Source organism: Triturus cristatus, chromosome 4_1, assembly GCF_964204655.1.
Source record: "Triturus cristatus chromosome 4_1, aTriCri1.1, whole genome shotgun sequence".
In the NCBI taxonomy this organism is placed as follows: Eukaryota; Metazoa; Chordata; class Amphibia; order Caudata; family Salamandridae; genus Triturus; species Triturus cristatus.
This window is the reverse complement of record NC_140585.1, coordinates 668,707,542-668,724,472: the sequence shown is the minus strand read 5'-3', so window position 1 is coordinate 668,724,472 and position 16,931 is coordinate 668,707,542. Positions and strand designations below refer to the sequence as shown.

Here is a 16,931-nt window from a genome sequence, read left to right as displayed (position 1 = left end):
ATTGCACTGTTTGAGATCGCAAAATAGCTTGATGCATGCACCTCTTAAGCGCCCCTTAATCTCCCTGTACCTAAAGTAATGGGTGTCCATCTGTAATGCAACTGGTGCTCATTTAAAGCGCTTTGATACCTTCGGGCCGAGGATCGCGCTATCCTACTGCAAAAATATAAATAAATAAATATACAGCTATTAAAGTATATACCAGAGGTCGAAAGCTGGACCTAAAAGTATATACTAATTTAATGTGAAAAAGATCGGAAGCTCGACATAAAAAAACAACAGGTTGTCAGCCAATCCAAGCCTGCGCTGTCCTCAGGTGACTGAATCACCTCAGGTAGGGAGGCAGCTACACCCTGTTCGCTCCAAGGTGGACAGCACCGCCCCTGAACACCTTCTGTAAGAGAACAGGGCCTACAAAAAAGGCTGAGACCTGCACAGCAAATCAGCACTACCAAATTATGCGCTGCGCACAAGGATTGGCTGGCTAGGCCTCCAGTGCCCCAATCCTAGAGAATCTTTCAAACTAGCCGTTTCGCCCATTGACGGAGAACTCCCAGAATATCTTCAGCCATCGGATTGGTAACGCGACCCGGAAGCGCTAATATTGACAAATGACAGCCTTTAAATGATCAACAACAGAAGACGAACCTGATCCGAGGTTAATTCACGGATGATCCGTGTAAGTAACTGACAGGCGATTAACGTACCTGCTTCTCCGCAGTACTTTTAATGAGTACTCGTTTTAGCCGCGCGTCTGGCATTTTAATAAAATCTGCTTTAAAATTCTCAACGGTCCCAAGTTACCCCAACGATGCACCCCCCAGACCACACCTACTTTACTGGTCAGCACAGCCATCTAGGAAGACTCGGTGAATGCCACGTTACTTATGTGTATGTTGCAACTAATTGAATAATTTCTCCGTGACAAAAGCTCAGGGTGCTTGATGCTTATACATCGTTAATCAGACTCATTCTGTCCCCTTCCCTGAAATGTAGAGCCGAGCCTCTGCCAGATTATTCCCGTGGAGGAAGTGGTGCTGCTGCTGTACAGTGTTTTCTTTCGGTCGCGCCTCCTTGTTTGCTGTAAATGCACCTCGACACTGCCAATTTCACCAAAAATGACCTGGAACGTAAATCCGGGCAGGGATTTACTGTTAGCATGTCATTCATAAATCGTGAGTTGGGGTTGGTTCTAGCCTAATGCAGCCGCTGGTGATAGCAGAAAACCGCCGACTCCTGGTAGTTTAGGGCAAAGAGGTGGTTGTCCGCTGTCATGTATGTTAATTTTAAACTTTGGATGCATTAAGTCAGTCACTTCCCCGGAAGTCTAGTATGTTGCGTTCACCGAAAAGGCAATGCCTGTAATGTGTTAGACCCATTAAAACGAAACCAGTATTCTATGCTTCATTTTTAAAAAAAAATATTATCTCCAATGCTGTGAGAAACTGACCAAAACAGTACTTTCTTAAAGTAGTGGGCAGTCAGTAGTTTGCTCCTTTCAGTAGTTCATCATGTTTATAGTTATAGGAATTTATTTTAGAATCATTGTTATTTCATATGTTAGTTCACTGGAAGCAAAATGGAACTACAACTATCAGGCTGCATTACCCTGATAGTTTAATGCCCTGAATTGGTAAACTGATGTCCTTTTGATATGCAGTGATGTGGCAGCCCTTGGTCAAGTTATTGTGAACACGATTAATAAACACAGATATCATTTTGTGCTTTGCCCCCCCCCCCCCCCCAGCTATACACTACTTTATTTCTTACACTTTTTAGCCGTGACCGAGACACTGATTTAGCTGTCTTCACAGTCTCATGTTTGCTAAATAAAAAATCGATCTATCTATTCATACAGAAGGGAAGAGAATACATAATGGGCTACTGTGTGATATTGGCCTGTGTTGCTATCAAGGTGTTCTGGTGATGTTTATAAACCACAAGGCCAAAGGGTGATTGGTTTATTAACGTTGTAGCATCCTCCAGCCTGGGTACCCACCAATGACTACGCCACCCACGGAGCTTGGTACTTCATGTCTTTATTCATCTGTGTGTGACCTCAAACTTAGCATTCTAAACCTGCTTTTACTAGACTACGCTCCATCACTTACGTCACAGTTCTACGGAGTGCACCGGGTCCGAAGGGTTCTGTCCTTGCTAACCCGCTTGACCCTACAAACATAACCTGAACTCTGAGATTGCAATATAGGACCATATTAGACGTTATTCATTGTGTATTTTTATTATGTTATTCATTTGGTTTTACTGCACTTAGATGTTTTTGGAGCATTTGAGCATCATCGGTTTATCCGTACAATATAGAACAGTGTAACTTTTTGCTGATGGGTTTCTGTATTAGCGGTGTTTATTTTCACATACTGGGAAGGATTCATTAGAAGATGATTGCATCAAGGATTGGCCTGCAGTGGTGGGTGTGTCAGTCATGCTAATTAATGCTCTGAGAGTAACACTGTCCTTGTAAAAGTGTGTGATTTGTTTTCAACTGGCATTTAAAAAAAAATGCTGTGTTAACCATCCATTTAATTTTTGGTAATTTGTTTAGGAAAGCTAAATATGCTGCAAGTGAGTTCAGCACTGTGAATTATAGGAATCCAAAGTTAAGATCTCTTTCTGTGAAATATCATCTTTATAACCACAGGAAGCATTCAATAAGAAGGCTTACTCATGTAAAATATATTTATAAAATTGGTCTGGTTCAGGTGTCATTCCCATTTTGCTTCTACCCATCAGAGACTACAGCTTGGTGCTCTGGATCAGCCCTCTCCAGCCAGTGCCCTTTTTCACTATGAGTGACGGCTTTTCGCTCTTTCACTTGTGCACATCTGTCTAACAAGGACTTAACCTCAGCACCAGATCTGGTAGGCCAATCTCTGCTGTAATTTTTTATGTTGAATGTATTTTTGCTATGGGTAATTTTTGAAGTACTTTTCAAGTCTTGCCTCCAAACAGCTTTTAGTTGTCAGTTGTTGAAAGACCAATTGCTTAAAGTACCAATAATTAGAGTGTGCCTTTGGTCAGACCATTGCTTATCATTGGTTGGGTTTCTTGTCAGTCTCATTTGCTTGTAACTTATTCGATGGCTTTCCTTCTTCTTGTGTGTGCTCCTCATGTGGAGCATAGCTCCTTTAATATCCTTTTGCTTGGGCAACTTGTATCTTCCCACAGCATACATTAGAGATCTTTTTTGTTTAGCTTCTGGCTACAGGCACTGATGAGTTCAGTACATTCCAGGTCCTGGCATATCCTGGATGGATACAGTACAGTTGGCATTCCAGTATGTCTCCAGTCATGTGGTTCATATGTTTCCATGTGTGTGCACAGAGACCTACACCTTTTCCTGACAGCGTGAGGTCCAGGACCTATCCTGTGACCTAGAGGGGTGAACCAAGCTTGCCCTCATAGTGAACAGTAGACTACTGTCTCTGTTCTCAGTTCATCACATAAAGGGGGGTGGTTGCATATTGTGTTTGATAATGTGACCATAACGTTTTATCTGCATCAAGGAGGGAGTGGTCTACTGACCCCTCTGCTTTAGGCAAAACAAATGACAGCTACATGCAGAAAATTCACACTTCATTGTGCTCATATTGTAGGTGCTTCTGTTTGGAGACCGACCCATTTCTAGTTGCTGCGAGTAGCATCACTTTACACAAAGGCTGTGTCTGGAGGGAACCATGAGAATTAGAAATAAGCTAGTCCAGTTCTAAAGGTTCAGACAGTGAATCTTCATCCCCTGTCTAGAAATTTTATTAAAAAGTGGGATCCATAGACGAAGGGGGTCCGGTCTCCCCTGAGGGGCAATCACCAGGTGTATTCAGTGTACTTCGCCTTGCTTGGGTTTGGTTTGTGTTTGTGTTTATTTAAAATAGAACCTTTTTGTTTCTCCTTTCTATGCACTGTGGATGCTTCTTTGTATTGCTCTCTTGAAGCTGCCGTACCTCCGGGTTGTCGGCTGAATAGCTGTGTCCTTATTTTTTGATGAATAAAGGTTTAAAAAAAAAAAAAAAAAAAGTGGGATCCAAACCCCCCCCAGTTTGTTCCCGTCCCAAATTCTTATAGATTAAGGAAGGGGTGCTCCGTAGTCGAATACTTAAAGAGCTGCTGTGCAACCATTGCTGGTCTCTACCTGACAGCCAGTGCCTTAAAGGTACAGGGACCTCATCTGAAACCTTTACTGTCTGCTGGAGTAGCTCAGCATCTGGCTGAAGAAGCCTAGAAGCCTGCCTGTCCACTTTGGAGAAGGAAGATGGAGGAGATACTGTTCAGGAAGGAGAGAGCCATCATGTTCCAATGCGTAGAGCGTAGAGCTCCCAGAGGATTTTGGCAAACTTGAGAGAGTGATTGAGGAGTGACCCATACAGAGAGGGAGTCGCCTGGTCTCAATGTGCAGTATTGGTGAAGCTGCTCTTAAAACTGTTCCAGAAGTGTGCCATTGTGAAATGATCCGGCAGGCTGCTGTGGGCCGTAGTACTGATGCTGCTCGCGCTGACTGGAGAACCAAAGCGCCACCAAAGTGGGGTACCCCAAATCATCTTTGTTACAGCAACTGCCTCCTCACCCAGCAAGGACTCAGCCTGGAGGACTGGAAGACATGCCAAGTGAAGCCCCGGTTCACAGCGGCCATGGAGGGCCACCATTGCCAAGAAGGATTGCCACCGTGAGAGCCTACGATAGTCAAGTTCACAAACACTTGACTATGGTAGGCATAGTCCTGTGCACCACCGCTTTTGTGTGAAAAAGTCCCAGGGGAGTCCACTATGTACGCACACAAAAGCCTCTACTACTCCCTATGCCTCCCCACACCCACTTCACAGCCGGCCGGCCATCAAGCGAATACAGGAAACCATGGGCCTAACTATTCCAGGGGACGAGAGAGATGGAGATTCTCACAGGTAAAACCAAAGCACTTGTTTAGACTATGAGAACAAAGCCATCTTAAAGATTTTGAGCTGAGTTAACTAGCAGATTCAAGAGAACTTTGAGCAGTTTGGACCTGATCATAATCCTTACCTTTTCCCTAGCGTACAGGAGAGTAATAGACGGATCTACGACTTCAAAAGGAGAGACAATGGTTATTGGGGAAAGAGGAGGATGTAGTACCACATGATTAGCGCAGCTTACGACAACCCCTCATATTGGATTAAGTGAATTGTGAAGTATTTAGTTTTGATGTGAGATTAAAAGTTTTTTATTTTTTTAAAAAAAATAAGCCCTGGAATGGACAGTATGTTATTGTGTCTGTTGCTTGATTGTTGAGGTCTGTCTGAGCTCTTGCCCCAACACTACCCTTACAAGCCTGTGAGTGTTAACCCTCGCTCTGCGGAAAGGGCCATACATTGCACAGTTTGCAGAGACCTAGAAGGAGAGCACACAATCCCCTATCTGTTCTGTATCCCCCAACGGGTTCTGACAACGATCTTTATTTAACTTGATTAATGTTTTCAAATGTACATGGCACCTGTTGCGACAGAGCTGATCATTCGTGGGTCTCGATACTTGAAACTTCAGGCTAAAGGTTTTACCCTTGCCCTGGTGTGACAGAGTGGTGCAGAGTAAATTAACTCTGACTGGGAGAGATTGGAGCGCATGCCCTTTGTCATTTGTGACTCTAAACGCAATGATGATTATGAAGGTGTTTGTGAGGTCATTTGAACTAGCAGCCCACTTCCCAGTAGTACAAGAGACATTGCTTATGGTTGTGGCTGGCACTGGAGCGATGCAGGGCCTGCTGACAGTGTGATCGAACCCTCAGAAAGTGAAGAAATGAAGAAGCAGTGCTGCATGAGTAATGCTGCAGCTGTACTAGAGCCATCGATTCACACCTGTGCCTGTTGGTGCAGAGTAAAGCTTGGATTGAAGGATATGGCCATGTCATTGGGATATCTCCAGTGGAAGAGGACATGACATGGTACCCTTGGTGTAAAATTAAGTACTTGTCCTGTGGGAAACTGGGTAAGAAATGGACAAACCCACATCTTGGTTCAGTGGTTCGAAATAGAAGACGGGCTAGGGGGATAAAGAATTGGCACAACTTGAATGATGCCTGAGGACGTGATAAAAATGATATAGGGACACACAACGATTAAGGAACGTCTGGAAAGATGTGGCTATTACACTCTGCGTGTGGTGCTGTGAAATAAATATTGTCGATGGCTTGTTTCACTGATCTGGAACTTAAGGTAGTAGCGAAATAATGAGTGGCTTACTTAAGTGAGCTACCTCAAAGGTGTTCTGACTTGAATACAGCCATCCCCGCATTTCAAGGTACTTTGAACGCCTACTCACAACAATGGGCCAGGTATACACTGTGTGCAAGGAGAGAATACCAAGCTAACTGAGATTTTAGACTCCCAGAAGGAATTCCAAGATTTTCAACAATGTGCTATTGCTTTGTCCAACTAGAGGGAAAGTTTAAATAGAGAGAGAATCCAGCTCCATTGTGTGTTGTATGTGGTCTTTTTTCTATTGCATTTCATGAGGATTGGGATGTGACAGAAGCTGTAGAATATTTGTGTTTGAAACATAGGAGGTTGGGAGAAACAGTTAAGACGCGAGGATCAATAGGCTTTTTGTTAGCTGTCATGCATTTGTAAATCTAGAATAAGCTTCTACAAGTTTTAAATCTTTTGTGGACCCCATTTCTGTTATCACATTTGCAATGGTGGAATAACTCACTGTGTTACAATACTGATTGTATCAGTACCTTCTCTGTGGTTTTTCTGCACTGCTGACTCTCGTGGCTGAGGTGTCCATGAAGATTCAAAGACACCAGCTTTTGTTGTTTTTGTGCATGTCATGTGAGTAAAGTTTTTGAACTGCTCCCGCTCATTGCACAATGTCACTTCCTGACAAAGCCAGGTACACAAGTCTACTATTTGAATTTACTGGACATCAACGTGAAATGCAAAGGCTACATGTTTTTGGTACATGCACATGCTCCAATCGCTGACGTTCAAGTCAGGGAAGGTCAGGTTGGGCCTACCTGTCCAAATGTGCACTGCCAGCGGTAGATTCATGCCTCGCGTGATCAATGACGCTCACAACAAACAAGGACAGGTTGTGTGTAGCTATTTGAACTCGTACAGTAAGTCAGTGGACACTGTTGTGGTGGGGTTGAATAGTGAAACTTGCAGAGACGTCACCTTTTCCAAATAATTCTTTATTCCAGGAAAGCAAGAAGGCAGTATTACAAGAGCCTACGGCGGAGGCAACTGCACGGCAGAGAACCACAAATGTAACTGCCTGAGCCAGGGTAGAACAGAACATGACTTATACAAGATTCCACGCTAATATATTCTAACATTAAAGAAACAGTGAATCACCCACTTGTTACCCCCTCATCAAACTACCCCCCCCAAAAAAAAAAAAACACAGGAGCATCAATATAAAACATAATCTCGCAATTTGATAGGTAACCTACAGGTCCGCTGGGAGCCACATTTTGAACAGTTTGGAGAAGAAGAACGCATAGCTCCCCCAGAGTTAGCACTTAGGACATTCGGGGAGTCTACCACATCAAAACCTGGACTAAAGGTAAAATCAGATTTGTCTTCATCAGACCTATTAGCATAAACTTTAAAAAAAATCTCAACCTGTGTGTCAGTAAGTTTGACAACATTGTCCTTGTTCCACCAACCTCTTCCTTCTAACAAAACAGAAGGTTTGGTGACTCTGATAACACAACCAGGTAATGTAAATTTAGATTGACCTTTGAAAACTTTGTATGGCTTCTTGATCAACACCCAATCATTCACTGCAACATCAGCACATTAAAATTTAGAAACGCCGTCATAAAATTTCTTCTGCAGTAGCTGCTTGGCAGCAACCCTGTCCTTAACCAGTTGCAGATCTTCCAAAGAGTTTCTTTTTTTAGACCGAGCAGAACACACTGCTAAGTCACTAAACCACTTAGGCATCAGGTTGGATCTGGCTTCTCTACCTCTGAGTGCCTTAAAAGGTGTTACGCCAGTGGTGGAATGTGGAGCAGTCAGGTAGGCCCAAACTTTTTTTGTAAAAAATCACCTACATCAACATCAGCTGCAATAGCTGTTTTAACCCCTTCCTTAAGAAAGCGATTGGAGGATGGACTGTACAAGGCGACTTGGCAGTGCTTGACTTCAAAGCTTTCTAGAAAACTAGTAACTTGCCGAGATAGAAAAGATAGGCTGTTATCAGTGACAAAACAAAGCGGAGCACCCTCAATCCTAAATAGACTTTCAAGAAATGAAATAGCAGCAGATGAATTAGCAGCTTGCACAAAAGAATAATATATACACTTTGGGTGATAATCAATAGCGACCAAGCAGCACCTTTTCTCTGAAGGCAACAAATTGAATGGCCCAGAAAAATCCAAAGCAATTTTTTCCTAAGGTGAATCTGGACAAGGAGCTGGATACAAAGGTTTCTTGCTTAATTTCCAGTGTTTGTCTGATACAACACAACTAGGACAACTGTCAACAAAAAGAGCTACTTGTTTGTCCATACCTGGCCACCAGTAACTGTCCTTTAATTTATTGCATGTAGCAGAAACCCCTAAATGACCCTCATGAGCCATGTTGATAATCCTTTCTCTCAAAGAAACAGGAGGTAAAAAAAGACCATTCCTCACGCAAACCCCATTCTCAAAAGACAATTCTTCACTAACTTTAGCGAAACTTCTCAAGTCATTACTGAGACTTTTACCAACTGGCCATTTGCTCTTGATAAACAACTCTACTTGTCTTAATGACTCATCCAGTGCCATGGCAGTGGACCATACTTCTTGTGTGATGTTTCCACTACACATGGAAACGGCGTCCACTAAACCTACAACACAATCTTTGTGGAAATCATCCTCTCCTTCACTACAAACAGGAAGTGGAATTCGAGAAAGGCAATCCGCTTGGATGTTCTTGCCCCCTTGAATATATTTGATTGCGAGATTATATTCTTGTAACTTGGATAATAATCTCTCAAGCCCTGCAGAAGATTTTCCTAATCCATTCCCGGACAACAAAAAAATCAAAGGTTTGTGATCAGTGAAAACTTCACAACGAGTGCCCCAAATATATGTTTTGAATTTCTGAACCGCTCAAACAATGGCAAGGGCCTCACGATCAATTGTGCTATAATTACATTCAGTAGAGGTTAAAGCACGAGAAGCAAAGCAATAGTGTTCACCTTACCATCAACCCATTGTCCAAGGACTGCACCAAGACCTTTTTGACTGGCATCTACAGTAATGAAAGAATTGCCATTTGAAACATAGGGATGTAATGCAGGTGTGTTAATGACCAAATGTTTTACCTTCTCAAAAACATCATGTAGAGTATCATTCCATAAAAATGTTGTTTCTTTTTTGAGAAGTCACCTCAGAGGTTGGACTAAATGAGCATAGCCAGAAACAAACCTGGCATAATATTCACAGAGTCCAAGGAAAGAACGGAAGGCATCTTTGTCAATGAGAGGAGGAGCATTGCAAATTGCCTCCACATTGCAAAATTTGGGTTTGTTTCCTGCACTGGAAATGAGATGTCCAAGATACTCCACCTCACTAACCAGTAGCTTGCAATTGTTAGCGTTCAAAGTCATACCCTTATCTTGTAAGATGTTTAAAACTCTTTCTAAAATCTATATGTGCTCCTTCTTTTTTTTTTTTTTTAAGTCGTCATATATACGCCAGATAATATTTGCTCTAGATGGGAACTCTCCGTGCCCTCCACACAGGCCAGCTCGTTTCTCGCCCTTGGGGACTATGTGCAGCAACCGGATTCCCCCAGAGAAGGGTTGTCTCCTTGTCCCATTCCCGTTTGCCATCAAGAAAAACGTGGGTACTAGGAGAGGACGGACCACAGACCCCTGGCATAATCATTGGACAGCTTATGCTTTCTTCAGCCAGGCCAAAAGAGGGGACCAGATCTTATCGGTACTCCCTTGATCACAAGCAATGTTGGACTGGCTAACCCACATAATATTTTTTAGACAGTCGGCAAAACTGGGAGGGGTCTCGGACTTCCATTGTCTACAGATTTCTCTCCTGGCTATGACAATCACATAAAAGACAAATTGTGCAACAATGTTCGTGTTATATCCCGGTAACATACCAAAAAAAATCAATCTAAGACAAGTGATTGGTACGTATAAGACCTCCTCAATAACACTACAAACGGACCCCCAATAATTAGAAAGCTTAGGACAATCAAGAAACATATGTAAATCGTCAGCTGCCGGAAATTTGCATCTTGGACAGAAGAGACTATCCGACGTTACCCTAGACAGTTTGGCCGGGGTCCAATAGACCCTGTAGGCTGTAAACAAATGATTTCTACTCAAATTTCCGGATTTAATTATTCTCTGGGACATAGAAAAGGAGTCTCTCCAAATTTTTTGTACCTCTTCCGTATTCCCTATTAAACCATCGCCCCAAAGTTTCCCTACTTCTAATGTTAAACTGTCCTCGGACCCTAGAAATGTCTGATACCAAAACAAAACTTCCCGTTTCCAACCTCCCACCCTGCAGATAGAATCTAGGATTGGGAAGTCCACTACCGACCCCCAAGATTGTCTGGCCCACCATGCGGACAGTTGGTAGAACTTAAACCTGGTTAAGGATCTATTGGTTAAGTTTGCAAGACACTCCCAATCCATAAGCCTGGAATCAAGACACAAGTCACTCCATGTTTTAAACCCTGCTAATTTAAGAGGCTGAGACAATTGGTCCAAAAGGCATTCGGGGGTACCTGGGGAATCCCAGATTGGGGCATATAAGTTAAAATAAGGTATCCCTTGAGTTTTCCGAATAAAACCCCAGTTTTTAAGCGTCGCTTGTAGAATCTTAAGGCGGACCTTTTTAAAAAAAATTTGATTGCCAAATTTGAGAAGAAAAAATTCGAGGCCTTGTGGCTGGTCATGTAACAGTGCCTGAAAAGGGCGACCTTGAGAGGAGAAGTCCAATTTATTAGCTAAAATTCTAAAGTTTTTAAAATGAAAAGCATGACAATATATAAGCAGGTCGGGCAAAGCCAAACCGCCTACATTCAAACCTCTCCTCAATTTCTTCCAGGCTATCCTGGGCGATTTTGTGGCCCATATGAACGAACCGATCTTCCCTTGAAGAGTAGCAATATCTTTGTGATGAAATGATAATGGGATAGCGTTAAAAAGAAATGTGATCTTAGGGAGAATAATCATTTAAACAAGATTTACTCTCCCATATATGTTAAGCGGAATACTGCTCCATCTCGACATTAGCTTACAGGCTTCCTCCGCAGCTTTCAGCCAGCTAGTCTTTGAAATATCAGCCAATTTTTTAGTTAAATGAATTCCTAGATATCTGATTTTTTGTTTGGCTCCTTCTATCGGGATTAAATTATTCCAGCCCATTATATCAATTTTTTCCTTATTGATTTTATATCCCGAGACCCTTCCAAATTCCTCCGCTAATTCAAAGAGCCGCGGGATTGCCTCCACATGATTGGAAGTATACAAGAGGAGATCATCAGCGTACAAAGCAGTTTTCAGCTCCAGCTCACCGATTTTAAAGGGTAAGATTATAGTATCCCTTCTGAGTGTACAAACAAAAGACTCTATATAAACATCAAACAATAGAGGGGAAAGGGGGCACCCCTGCCTTGTACCTCTTGTGATTTTAAACCACTCTGATAACCCTCCATTCACCAAGACTTTTGCTCGGGGGCCCTGATATAGAGATTTAATGGCTTCAATAAAAAATTAAGGGGAAGCCGAACTTCATCATAGTGGCCCAAAGGTACCCCCAATTAACCTGATCAAAGGCCTTGGCAGCATCGATTGCTATTATAGCAAGCGGCAGCCCCTTCTCTTCAGCATAATCTATTGCCCCTAGTGCCTGGAACGTAAGTTCATTAAGCTGCCTCCCTGGTATAAACCCTCTCTGATCTGGATGTATAATTGTTTTAATGGATCTGGCTAATCTAGTGGCCAATATCCCTGAAAAGATTTTTAGATCCGAATTTAATAGCGAGATCGGTCTATACGATTCAATTTTTTGTGGATCTTTATTTGGTTTAGCTAGCAGGGTTATAGTGGCCTCAGCCCAAGATGGGGGGATATATTCCCCTTGTAAAAGGATTTTATTAAACAGTGTCCCAAGAACTGGAACAACTGTTTCGGAATTATCGAGATAGAATTCTACCAGTAACCCATCTGGGCCAGCGGCTTTACCTCTACTCATTTTCTTTAGTTGTTCGTGTATTTCACCATCTTTAATTTCACTGGCTAAATAAGTCTTATCTGACTCGGACAATTGAGGCAAGTTACCCGAATTAAGCCAATCACCTACCTCCTCCGATCCAACACTGGTGTCCTCTTGATACCTAGCTGACATAAACCTCATGGCCTCTTCTCTAATCAACTGATCCTCAAAAGTTAATAGACCCGACTCCATTTGTACCACAGCCTTAATATTATTCCTGACCCTATCTGCCCTTGTTTTCCATGCTAGGAGAGCACCACATTTTTCTCCATACTCGAAATTTTTAAGTCTACTGGCCTCCCACTTTTCTTTAATAAACGCAGCTTATAATTCCTGCAGCTCTCTCTCGAGTTTAGGGACACTCTCCCTATCTACCAAGGCAGCCCTTTGTAAATCTAATTCTTTCTCTTTTATAACTTTAATATCATCCAGTTCTTCTTTCCTACGAGTTTTCCTCCTATATGCCATTTGCGAACCTAACAGTCCCCGTGAATGGGCCTTAAAAGATTCCCACATCACTTGCACTGTCGAGGTGCCAAGATTAAAATTAAAAAAGTCTATTATTCCTGCTCTTACCAACACCTTCACTTTATCATCCAGGAGGAGTGTTCTATCGAGTGTCCATCTATTTATTTACTGTATTCCTAAGTCCTAAACTAAGAGCAAGTTCGACCATATATGTGCTCCTTCTTGGTCTCTGTATGGATCAAGATATCATCTTGAAACGCTTGCACTTGCGGTAGGCCACCAAACAGATTTCCCATCAACTTTTGGAAGACGCTTGCAGCAGAAGCGAGACCAAAAGGTTACCTCACATACTCGAAGGCACCAAATGGTGTCACAAAAGCAGTAAGTGCTTGCGAACATTGGGAAAGTTGAATTTGGTGGTAAGCAGAATGTAAATCAATTGTAGAAAAGAACTAATGTTGGCTAGCATCTCGTGGATATGAGGTAGGGGGTAACAATCAACAAGAATATCTTGATTCAAGGATCACAAATCCACACATAACCTGAGATCCCCAGTCTTCTTTTTGGTCAAAACCACTGGAGAAATCAATTCTGAGGCATCGATTGGAGAAATGATACCCTCAGATTGTAGATTCGACAATAACAATTTTAAATCATCCCTGATGCTAGGAGGCACAGGTCTAACTTTATGTACGACTGGTACAGCGTCTTTCTTAAGCTAAATGGAATGCTCAAAACCTTTTACCATTCCCACAGAATTCTTGAAAACATCAGGAAAAGATTGCACCAATTTGTCAACTGCAGACTGCTGTTAAACCACAGATAGAATGTTAGCAGGAGAATTTTCCAAAATAATGGGAAGATCTTGTCCTGGACACAAATTGATCCCTAAGAGAGCAAGATCTTTCCATCCTATGATGTCTCTTCCTTTGACTGCCACATAAATCTTGGTTCTTGCAGATCTACCCAAACAGTCCACATTGTCCCAAAAGTAGCCCAACAGGTCAATGTCCTGTTCTCCAAAAGCTTTGGGACTGATATCAGGTACTATAATTGGAATGCTGTTGGGCTATAACTTGTAAAAAGTACGATTCGCAAGAATAGTAACAGGAGCTCCTGAAATGGCCATGACCAAAATACCTTTTCCATAAATAATAACATCCACTAATGGACCTTTAATAGGCTTGAAAGTATGTGTTTTTTAAGTCATAAATATCAACCGTTAGTAAAACATTAGCAAATTGAGATGTACATTCTTGCATATCAGGGGTGTCTAAACAAATATTAGAAACTTTAACTCTACTGAGGGTTGTATTGCTATTGGACACTGTATTAGACCCTCCCCTGCACACACCTTGGAAATGACCACATTTCTGTCACGTAACGCATTTCTTGCCAATGGCTGGGCAGTTAGGATTGTTCCCTCTATGGTTCCTAGAACCACAACAAAAGCAAATCAATTGACTTCTAATAGATTGATTCCTAGGAAACTTCTTCTCTGCAGTTTGCTTGGAGTTAATGGCACAAACAACATTCTCATCAGATATCACATTCACAGTGGCTTGTGTAGGATGAACAGTGGCTTGTGCAGGATGAACAATGGCTTGTGTTGGATAAAACTTTAGGAAGTAACAATTGGTTAGGAGACGCTCTTGGATCTTTTTAGAGTAACAATAGAAAACAAATTGGTCCCTAATATAAGTATCAACATTAGGACCAAATTGGCATTTTTCGGCCAACACTCTTAACGTCACAATATAATCTACCACAGATTCTTCACCAGATTGCTTACACATAGCAAAATTAAACCTCTCTAAAAGAACACTTGAGATATCAGAGTACTACTTCCCCATGCGTTCTTTAGCTTCTATGAAGACATTCCATAAAATATCCTCCGATGTGGGAGCAGGAAAACGTGGAAGATTGTCAAATACTCTGCACCCAGTCACTCCCAGGTGATTGACAAGTAAAGCTAATTTCCTGGAAGCAGAGTAACTATCATCATCATCTTTATCTTTATTTCGGTCACTAGGACCATAAAAGAATTACACATTAGAAAAGTTCACACATAAATAAAAACAAATCGATTATAAAACAGTGGCCTAGAATTTACAAACAAATTCATTCAACTGGTATTGACTTAATACAGTGGTTGCGACAGAACCACATGGCTGTTAAAAATGTTGCAACCGCAAATACAGTTGCGGCCGACAAATCTTTTTTTAAGATCGTGAATGCTGGAAGGTGCCGTCTACAGCCCAGGTTTTTGAGGAGTGGGACAAGCCAATAATTCCTTGCTCTTCGATAAACTGGGCAGAAAAATATAACATGCAAGTCAGTCTCACTTGGATGACCGCAAGCTGGACATTGCGGTGTAAACTGAGAGTATGTCCAACGATCAGTATGCGCTCTAAGGGGGAGGGTGCTATACCGCCATTGCATGTAAAGCTTCCTTGTTAGCGAAGGGCCTATATTGTCAAATGCAAGTTCTAATTGGTATGAGTCTTTGAACCCCCAATTTTTTTTCGATAGGGACCTCTCCCCTACAATCTTAATTAGAACGCGTAGATGATGCTCATAGTAAGCCTTAGAGATGGATTTACGTGAGATTCTGGGACATGAGTTTCCAGGATCAGACCACAGGTCCGATCTTCCTAATGATTCGCATATTTGCTTAATATATCTGAGCCAAGGAATTTGTGCAGGTTTGGCAAGGCGCATGATCTCCTGGAGCTCCGCTCTGTAATTTGACAATTCCGGCGTGCACCATAGTTTGCGGCAGTAAATGATGGGTTTGAGACCCAACTCCTCTGTAATGGGTCTGAGACCTAAATCAAGTCTCAGTGGGAGGAGTGGGGTACTAGACGGAATACCTGTCAGTTGCCTTAAGAAGTTATTCTCCGTGACCTGCAATTTCTGGGTGGCGATATGCCCCCATAATTCACCTCCGTAGGACACTGCCCCTTTCGCCTGAATTCTGTAAATTTGGAGGCGAGGAGAAAATGGCTTATAGGTCAGTCCTCGTAACATCCTTGATATGCCACCTGTCAGCTGAATCAATTTAAGGTTTGCCTTGGTTCGGTGTGAGTCCCAAGTCATGGTCTGGTTAATCGTTACTCCCAGATATTCGAATGTATAAACCCTCTCTAATCTGGAGGGCCCTAAGACAGGATTTGCATGTGTAGATGAAGGTGGATTGAAGATCATATACTTGGTTTTGGAAGCGTTAATCTCCAATCCACGTGTCACGCAAAAATCCGCAAATCCGTCCAGGACCCGCTGTATACCCATGGGGGATTTGGAGAGCAGCAGGGTATCATCCGCAAACAAAATAGCGGGAACCCTGCTGCCATCCAACCTGGGGGCATCGATATTACTCAACCCATTAAGATGATTAATCACCCCGTTGACAAAGAGGCAGAAAAGAGTCGGCGCAAGCACACAACCCTGCCTAACCCCCCTGTCAACGGGGAAACCATCTGAGAGAGTTCCTCCTCTTCCACATCTGACCCTGGCAAAATTTCCCTGGTGTAATCTTCTCAGAATTGATAGGATATCGGCTGGGGCACCAAGGTCCGATAGGACAGCCCACAGTTTGTCCCTAGGCACTAAATCGAATGCGGCACGCAGATCCACGAAAACCGTGTAAAGGCTGCCGCCCTCGATTAACACAGTCTTCCAATGTATAAGATTTAAGCGGAAGATCTGGTCAATAGTAGAGATTCTTCTTCTGAAACCAGCTTGGTATGTACTCAGGATTCCACATTCCTCTATCCAATCTTGTAAACGATTGAGGATAAGTCTGCCGAATAACTTCTGGGGGACATCGATGAGACTAATAGGTCTATAGTTGGCTGGGAGCAGAGGCGAACCCTTTTTGAATATTGGAACAATCTCTGCGCCCAGCCAAGTATCTGGCAACTCCATGCCCCCCAGAATGGAATTAAATAGAAGCATGAAATAGGGTGCCCAAACATCTGGTTCTTGTTTAAATAAATCACCAGGCAAGCCATCCAAATCTGGCGCCTTGCCTGATGCCAGCCCTGCAATAGCCGTTCGGACCTCCTTTAATGTAAATGGCAACCCCTTCGGAATATTGCTAGCCGTCTGAATGGAGTTTATTCTGGCCTCATCAGGTAACTTATAGAGGGACTGGAAATGATCCTGCCAAGTCTTAGCTGAGATATTGGGCTCTATTGCAGAGGCCAACTCCTCAGAACCTGTGTTCGCG

The 16,931-nt window shown here is 42.6% G+C and overlaps 1 protein-coding gene across 8 annotated transcripts in view; it reads left to right on the top strand.

The window, feature by feature from the left end:
- The first annotated feature begins 543 nt into the window (after nucleotides 1-543).
- Nucleotides 544-16,931, top strand: part of PNPLA8 (patatin like domain 8, phospholipase A2) — a 440,884-nt gene continuing 424,496 nt past the window's right edge. For 4 of the 8 annotated variants that reach the window (XM_085653107.1, XM_085653103.1, XM_085653105.1 and 1 more), the window contains exons 1-2: nucleotides 555-679; nucleotides 2,752-2,879. The gene's annotated coding sequence lies outside the window, so the exon portion shown is untranslated. Of the gene's footprint in view, nucleotides 680-2,751; nucleotides 2,880-16,931 lie in introns of all 8 variants that reach the window. The other 4 variants (XM_085653104.1, XM_085653102.1, XM_085653106.1 and 1 more) reach the window with 3 other exon arrangements.